This window comes from Corvus cornix, chromosome 8 (assembly GCF_000738735.6).
Source record: "Corvus cornix cornix isolate S_Up_H32 chromosome 8, ASM73873v5, whole genome shotgun sequence".
In the NCBI taxonomy this organism is placed as follows: Eukaryota; Metazoa; Chordata; class Aves; order Passeriformes; family Corvidae; genus Corvus; species Corvus cornix.
Window position 1 is genome coordinate 16,290,193 of NC_046338.1, and position 7,852 is coordinate 16,298,044.

Here is a 7,852-nt window from a genome sequence, read left to right on the forward strand (position 1 = left end):
CGGGATGGCGTGTGCAGCCGCCCGCCCCGTCGGGCCTCGGGGCCTGGCGCGGGGTCCCCAAGGCGCGGAGCAGAGCGCACCCCGGCACTGTCTCAGTGCCGCTGGGGCTCGCACCCTGAACGACGGCCAGGCGGGGATGGCCCTTCGGCACGGGCTGCCCCGGGAACCCTGTCTCCATTTCCGAAGGGCCAAGCCCCAGCGGGCGAGACCTCGTTTAGCATCGACCCTCACTCCTTGCAGGGAGCGGGCAGTGGGTCTGAGGGTGCTGTTGCTGCTCCAGGGGCGGGGAAGGGCTGTCCGTGCCACCCGACCCCGCCGTAGTGCACCGGCTCCGCCAGCGCCCACGGACGCGGAGTGCCCGGCCCGGGGCGGCGGCGGGCGGGGAGGGCTGTCCCGCCTAAACGGGCAGTGAACCTGCTGCTGAGGCACTCTGCACGGAGAAATGGGGGCATCCGACAATTCCCCCGGGCGGAGAGGGGAGCCTCCGGCGGGGAGAAACCCAGGCGCCGCTGCCCCCACCGCGAGGGTGGGCTGGCAGCCACGCCGCCGGGCATCCCTGGCCACGGCACCTCTCATTGCCCTGGACACCTCTAAGGCTGCTGGAGAGTGCCGTGGGGTCAACAGTGGCTCCCCGAGCCCATCCTTACCCAGCGCTCCCGTCTGCAGAAAGAGCGTTTATGTTTACAGTGCTGGGACTGGAGGGACGTTTACAACAAAACAGTTCGGATTCCTGAGGACGTTTTCTCTTCCAGCTGCTTTCTAAATATAGCTCACGGCAATGCACTAACCAGCACCGTATCCTCACTCTGGCACTTAAGGAAATTCAAAGTCAAGCTAGAGAAAAAATCAGTGGACATAAAAGCAAGACAATCTTAAGGAAAACAAAATTAGCATCGAGTATTTAAAATCCGCGTCTACATTAAGGTCACCCGAATAGTGAGAAGGACCGACTATTCGTATTTTAAACCAGCTGTCTTTTCTATGGAGACAGTTGTTTGCCTCCTGACCCATCGATAGCTTATTAATACAACTTAATTCTGCAGTTGTTTCTGTTTAAAGAGTGTTTGGAGCGAATTGTTTCTTTTGTTTATGATCAAACAAACGAGGTCTGGTAATCTTATGTTTTATCTTCCTAACATATGGAAAAGCTATTTATCCCAGCCAATCACAATAAAGTGAAGAAAACCCCATTTTATGGAAAGGTATATATCACAAGTTTGTTCATCATTAAAGATATGATTACCAGTGAAAACCCTCCGAAAGTGGCACATTTATGATTCCAGGAACAGATGGGGACATCCATTTTCCTTGCAAATACTTTTGAAATTGCTCTACTGGTAGCAGTATAAAAATGATATACAGATGCCAGTGCCAACGAAGCCGGGACAAGAGGTCCAGATTTACACAGTAAAAGCTTCACATGCGCTCTGTCAGCTTTGATTGATCTGCTCTATACCTCAGAAACTTGTTGACTGGGAAAGGAAACAGCGCAAATAATTCACTGCAACAAGGCAGATAATTCACCCGGCCAATCGCTCCGCTCCGCTCCTCCGGGCGGTGACATACGAGTCCTCCTGCCGCACAAAGAAGCATCATTCTCCAGCGTGAACAGCGGTCGGTGTCACGGAGGGGGGAAGAGGGGGAGAGAGAGAAAGAAAGGTGAGAGAAGTGAACACAAAAGGAGAGGCGAGAAAGGAGAAGTTGCTTTTGGGCAAGGGGCACAGCCGTCTACCTTTTCCGTGCTGAGCACAGGCCGAGCCATTCAGCCCCAATTGTCATTATCATATTGATTAAGTTCATCAGAGAGCAATTTTAGGTTTAACGCCAGCGGATTGGGAGAGGGAGCAAAGAATTATCTAAGAAAAGCACAACATTCTTACCTCAGGGACGTTTCCCTGTTCCAGTTCATTGAGGGAGTTGATTAAGTTTAAATGAAGCAGACACTGGATAAAAGTAAGGGTATTGACCACTGGGCAGCGCGGTCTGCGCTTGAAAAGGCCTGATACATGCAGAAAAGCAAGATTTGCTAAATGCTCTAATCTTCAATCAAATCTTACATCAATACAGACAAAGTTTGGTAATGAGAGATTCAATGAAGCATGCGGGAGAAAGAATTAATCCTCTTGGTCTAAACTGGGTTCAACTTTGAAGCCTGCTCCGAAGGAAAGACAGTTATCTAAATGCTAAATAAGAAACTTATTGTACTTTTCATGGCATGCTAATCTTTTGTCTATTTCATCTCTATTATTTGTATGCTTATAGGCGGCAGTTGTCATGGTGATTATATCAAACCACTTCTGTGTGGATGGCTGCGAGGAATCAGGGCCTCCCTCCAGCCGTCCGCCGGGGCCAGCCCGCCCGCCCGCTGCTCTGTGCGCCCGCGGCCGGCCCCGCACCAGCGCCCCGCCGTTCGGCCCGCGGGGACACGGGCGGGGCAGGAATCGCCTCCCTGGCACCGGCAGCGTTTTGACAACACCGGCCCCTTCCTCCCTCCTTTACATCACCCAAACCATAGGGATCTCCCTCCATGAAGAGGTACTTCTTTTTCCTCCTTCTTTTTCTCTCTTTTTTTTCTCTTTTCTTCTCCTTTTTTCTTTTCTTTTCTTTTTTTTCTTTTTTTTTTTTTTTGGTGAGCTTGCCTTGATAAGCTTTTGATGTCACAAATCAAACACTCGCCAGGAGGTAGATAATGGGGAGTGTGATCTCCTCTATTTGTACATAGACAGCGCTTTTGCACCGGCGCTGCCTTGAACCAGTGTCAAATTCCCCGGGCTTTGTTGGACTCTGCCCGCCGCCCCCGGCCCAGAGCCCGGCTCCGCAGGAGGGGCCTCCCCGCTCCCCGCCCGGTCCCACCGGGAGCCGCGGCTGCCCTGGGCCGGGGCAGCCCCTGACAAGGGGAATTTAGATTCATGTTATGCAAATGCCGAGGTGAGTGCAGACACTCTAATCGCGAAAGGTTTGAAGAAAGAGAAGAGGAGCCGGGGGCAGGGAGCGGGAAGAGAGGAAGAGCGCAAGGATTTATCTTTTTTTTTTTTTTTTTTTTTTTTTTTTTTTTTTTTTTTTTTTTTTTACTGCACGTCGCTAACACTTGAGGCAGGCAACCGGCCCAAGGGCAGCTCTGCGGGACGGGCTGGGGGCACCGGCCGCCCCGGCAGCCCACGCCCAGCAGAGCCTGGTAGAGTTATCGTGGCGGGGGGGGAAATTTCCGGGGTATCGATCCTAATTTCTCTCCCGGTGCCCGTGAGGCACGAACAGAGGCTTTTTGCACAGCTCCTGAGGGGAGGGAACCAACTCAAATAGGTGGGTGCGGGATAGAGGGGGCCTTCCCCCGGCTTGTTCCCTGCGGCATTATAATCTGAGCGCACAAGGGTGGCACCCGAGCTTTTATGTTTTTTACAAAAGTTGCCAAATTAAGGTCGGATTAGGGCTCCATTCAGGATTTGTGGGCTCTTTAGAGGCTGGGAGCTGCCCGTACAGCCCGCTAGTGCTTATGAAAAGCTTAAAAAGTAATAAAAGGGGGAGTGATCCCGAGAGAAAGTAACATGTATAACTCTTATTAAAGGAGCAGCGAGCGGGGCTGTGAACTTGAATAACTGTTTTGAACTTTAATTTGTTCATTAACAGGATTTGCCCCTGACTGTGAATGTTATTACTTCTCTTAAAAGCGAGGTGCAAATGCAAAGCCATAATGAAAGAGCCTGGCAAAAAGTTAAACGCCTCGTAATTACACTAGCCTCACTGAAAACTTAAAGTAACACAAAAGTGAAGAAAACGGGAGCCGGGTTGATGCTCTACCAGCGCCCCAGCCTTGCACAACGCTGGCGATGAGCTCCGGGCCCCAGCTCCCGACCCTATCAAATCCCGATAGCTCCCTAAATCCGTATGCACAGCAGTTGTGTTTAAAGAAGTTTAAATCCCCATAAAACATTAAAAGAAAATTCCATGTTTTCCTCGGTGGGGGAAGCCTGGTTTATTCCTCCGACTGTCCTAAATCTTGAGTGAAACACTGTGTCTGAAGTCTGATCTAATCTGCATGTTTGTATCCTAAACAGTGCACATTAGCTCCTCTCTACCCCATCACATCGATAGGAGATAAAACTCTGGAGCACGGCAGTAAAACAAACTACTCCTCCTCTCAGAAGGTATCTGACTTTGTACCAATGCGTTTGCCAGTTAGCTCCGCTCTGACTCTCGTTTCATCTGTCAGTTATCCCTTTCCCGGGCTTGTCAACCGCGTTTTTATAGATTCGCTTGTGATCTGCATCCTTCCTCAACAGGAACATGCAGCCAGGTCGCAATTAAATATACAGATACACGAGCTGTTAGCAAGATTCCGCCCTCCCATCCGCAGCCGAGCCGAGGAGATGATTGCCTTGTCACTTCTCCTTTAGACTTAAAGCGCCTTAAAATTCGCCGGCGGAGCCCCGTCTTCGGTAGCCCGGCGCTTGCTTTGTCCGCCTCCTCTCGCCCCCGACGGCTCCTTTGAAGTCCTCCCTTCAGCGGCTCCCGGCGGCGCCGCGCCCGAGCCCGCCCCGCCCCGCACTGCCCCGCACCGCCGGCACGGTGCGTTCCTCGGCAGCGGGGGCTCGAGAATGGGTTCGGCCGGTCTTGGGGGGCTCCCCACGCTGGGGAGACACGCCCAAAGCGGTGGACAAGAAATGCGACGTGTCCCGGCAAGGCCCAGAGCGGCCGGACAAGCGAGGCTCTGCCAACACCGCCGGCAGCCGGCACCTCCTCCGGCCGGCCGGATGTGCTTTGCAGCGTAGGTGCATATGGAGAATCCCGATCGAACCAGGTTTGCAGTCATCTTTAAGAACAGAGGAAAAGCAAGACGGCGCCTCATTGAGGAAGCGAGTGTGAAAACCCTTCTACTAGTTTAAAATGCTTTCCTATTTCTACAGCTGCCTGCACCATAAGGAGATTATACTATTTTAACACTAACAACTGGAGCCGCTTCAATTAGACCACTATAAATAAACGCCCTATTTTATGTCTAATTACTTTCTTTTTATGTTTTAAGCAGCATTAATCTCATTTAAAAAAAACAAAAAAACAAACAAAAAAACAACAACCCACAAAACTGTTTAATCGAACTGGTACTCAGAAAAAAAATTACCATATTACTCACAAAGCACATAACTTCAACTCTACTTGCCAATTCTAGCGTGGACAGTCAGCACTGTCACCCCAGGGAAGATCTGAAAGCCCGGCAAACCCAGCTACCGTTTGAGAAGCAATAAATACAGTCTAGGCTTGACCAAGGAAACAACAGGCAGGACGGGGATACCATTTTCAGTGCTTCAACTCATCAGAATCGTAGTGTTAACTTGGAACTGGAAAAACACTTGCTAAAATAACCAGGTCCCAAGACAGTAACATCTTAACCAAAAAAACCCCACCCTTCTTCTACACCTGTAGATGAAGCAGCAGGCTGGGCAGGGCATGAAGCATGGGTGGGGCATGTTTCCTGCAAGAAACAGGACAAACCCACACAGTGCCGTTCAGTGCCACATCTGAGGGGCCTTCAGATCCCATCGTCCTGCCACTGTATCGCAAAAACTCTGCACACAAGCAACAGGGCAGTTATCTGACAGTGTCCTTGAAGGAAGAGTTCCAGCCTTCTCACCAAGCAAAGGAAAAGCGTTCCTGGCAAGGGTTGCTAAGTAATGCATACCCAAGCTGCAATCTGGTAAATAGTTCGAGAGCGTCCTGGGAACAGGAGCATCACCTCGGCCTTGACATGGCCACACACACCAGTACAGGCTGCCGTGCTCGAATGGCTGTACTGTGGTGCAGCCACACAGCATTTCTCCCAGGACCAGGGCAGGAACTGCCAGTGTGTTGTTACTTCCCCCACATCTCGCGTCTGACGACTGCTTTACATTTGAAGACAGTTTGATATAACAGAGATATATCCAAGGCTTCGTCAGGCACTGATTAAATTGTTCAACTTCACCAAGCAGGCTTGATTAACCACAGACTTGGAGCTGGATGTCACCTTCCTACGAGCACCACAAGCCTACCTATGAACAGGAAAGCCTACCTGCAGGCTGGCGGGAGGATGGCAAAACGGAGCCTGCAGGAGAACATCCCCCCCCCAATCCCCCAGAGCCCCCTTGGGCTCAGAGGCTACTGGGGCTTCTCAGAGAGCAACCGCTTATGGGAAAGCAATACCCTCGGAGCTCATAGGCCCGAGGATGTGTCACCTGCTGGTCAAGAGCCCGTCGAAGTCAGAAAAGATTTTGTAAAATGAGCAGGCATCTATTTGGCTCGCAGGAGGTGTTTTTCACCATAAGCAGGGCAGGGTGCTTACCGCTCCCAGCAAGGCTGGGGTGAGGGTTAGGTCTTGGGGATTTGTTATCGGGGTACATGATTGCTTTGCCATAGCTTCTCCAGGCTGGGGTGCGTTTGAAGATGCACCTTCTGGCTTCTGCTCCGGTATGTCTCTGGCATCCTCACCTTTAGAGACAACACGATGCTTTAAAATAAGCACTGGAAGATTAATCCTCTATGTATTTCTGATCATATAACGCATGCAATTCGACCTGCAAGATATATGGATTGTAACATTTTTATAAATCAGCATTTTACACAACACATCCTGCTTCTGTGAGCTAACCTTGTCTTCAGAGCTGACAATTCCCAGCACCATTGCTTTGAAGCATTGAAATGGTGAGACAGCAATCTACTCAGCCAGAATGTACCTCTCCAAATAAGTATATAAATACTGTACAATACAACTGGAGTTGATTTATTAAATAGTCAGGAGTTAAAATCTTGATATATTAGCAAAAATAACCAGACCTTTAAAGCCAAGAGGCTCGTAGGCTGTAGTGAAAAAAATTATTCATGTAGGAAAAAATCTGTGTTTTGATAACAGTACTATCACACACAGGAAAAAAATCATAAAACTGTTTTTCCTTTCCGGTAGATAAACAATCACAGTGAAAAACCTTGCGATTTTGCACCATCTGCGTGCAATGCTTCCTAGTGAAGCGTTTGCATTTTAACTTTCTGTTATTAGCGATCCAACTTTATATTGCCGCATGAAAACGACTGCTTCTTTTCAGAGAAAATAGAAAGAATGATAACAAACAAAAGCAAGTCCTCGTCCGGCAGGGTCTACAGCCTGCGCGGGACTTCCTGCGCCCCGGGGCTGCGGCAGCCGCCGGGGCCAGCGGCGCGGCGGGAGCGCTGCCCGCGGCACGGAGGGAGGCCCGCGGTGCCGCTCACCTGCGCGGCCAGGGCGGGACGGTGCGGAGCCCCGGTATCGCGCTCAGCTACGGATTTACCCCAGCGTCCTCTGCGCGTACAGCCTTTTTATTTTTTTTTTTTTTTTAATAAAAATACTAATGCACTCGGTTGTATAATTTTTTTTTAATGGGAAATTATTGATTTCCAGGCGGGAAATGCAGTCCGCAGGTATCGGTAGCAGCAGGGTGGCACCTCCGAGCATCGCCGGCGCTACCTTGCCGCCGGCTTCAGCGCCGTGGCTGCCGGCCGCTGCCGGGCTAGTGTCCGCGGCCATCCGAGTCCCCGCTCTAGCTCAGCAGAGATATAGATTTTTATATATTTGATAGGGATAATTAATCTATCTATCTCGTTAGTGATGCTCCCCAGCAGGTTGCGAGGGGACAAGGAGGAGCCTGGCGGGGCCGGGATCGCCGAGCGGCGGGGCTGGCGCTCGGCACGGGCTCTGCGGGCGCATGGCAGGGCCGGGCGCGGGCGGCGGGGCGCGGTGGCGGCGGGCGGTACTTACGGTGCTGTGAGCGGTACTTACGCTGCTGCGGAGCCGGGCCCGGCCGAGGGACGCGGAACGAGCGCGGGCACGGCCGGGGCGCGGAGCCGCCGC

The 7,852-nt window shown here is 51.4% G+C and overlaps 1 long non-coding RNA gene across 3 annotated transcripts in view; it reads right to left on the bottom strand.

The window, feature by feature from the left end:
* Window positions 1-7,852, bottom strand: part of LOC120410415 — a 13,801-nt gene extending 5,949 nt beyond the window's left edge. The window contains exons 1-3 of one of the 3 annotated variants that reach the window (XR_005602541.1): window positions 7,781-7,852; window positions 6,314-6,459; window positions 1-1,597 (exon numbers count right to left, since the gene is read on the bottom strand). The exon at window positions 1-1,597 is cut by the window's left edge and continues 1,159 nt beyond it. This is a non-coding gene — a long non-coding RNA (uncharacterized LOC120410415). Of the gene's footprint in view, window positions 2,564-6,313; window positions 6,460-7,780 lie in introns of those variants that run through there. The other 2 variants (XR_005602540.1, XR_005602539.1) reach the window with 2 other exon arrangements.